The sequence below is a fragment of the Etheostoma spectabile genome, chromosome 8 (genome assembly GCF_008692095.1).
Source record: "Etheostoma spectabile isolate EspeVRDwgs_2016 chromosome 8, UIUC_Espe_1.0, whole genome shotgun sequence".
In the NCBI taxonomy this organism is placed as follows: domain Eukaryota; kingdom Metazoa; phylum Chordata; class Actinopteri; order Perciformes; family Percidae; genus Etheostoma; species Etheostoma spectabile.
The window spans coordinates 17,734,617-17,735,121 of NC_045740.1; the positions used below are offsets into that span (position 1 = coordinate 17,734,617).

Sequence of the window (505 nt, forward strand, 5' to 3'; positions counted from 1 at the left end):
CTTATTTCGAAGGCCCATTTTTTGTGATTAAAAAAACTGAAAATGGGTCAAATTTGACCTGAGGACAACATGAGCGTTAATTAAGTAACATTAAAGGGCAACGCATTCTCACTGTCACCTTCTGGTGTCATTTCTCAACGGTCCCGTTAGGTTGAGGCACTAAAACTACTTGTTTAGGATAACATCTTAGTTTGGATTTAAATGTTTTTTTTGTATCTTACACACCGGACGTTAGTTTAGTACGTTAAACTCGCAGTGCCGTAGTCTACGTGATGTGCAGATATACGCAGTATATCCACTAAAAAAGTTCCAGGATTTCCATACACCACTTTAAAATGTGCAATGACATGCAACAATATAAATAAAATAATCATATATAAAAAAATATACTTATACTATAGTTTTGATATATTTTGAACTGTTATCTGTTTATTTTTCTTCGCATAGGCTAAATTAAGATATTTCCCCGTTTGTGTTCAATGTACCACTGGTGGTTCGAAATTGG

The 505-nt window shown here is 34.1% G+C and overlaps 1 protein-coding gene and 1 long non-coding RNA gene across 2 annotated transcripts in view; one reads left to right on the forward strand and one right to left on the reverse strand.

Annotated features, from left to right (window-relative positions):
* Positions 1-505, forward strand: part of LOC116693800 (chemokine-like protein TAFA-5) — an 80,030-nt gene that overhangs the window by 54,708 nt on the left and 24,817 nt on the right. The window lies entirely within an intron of this gene.
* LOC116693810 (uncharacterized) overlaps positions 1-505 on the reverse strand; it is a 22,918-nt gene that overhangs the window by 314 nt on the left and 22,099 nt on the right. The window lies entirely within an intron of this gene.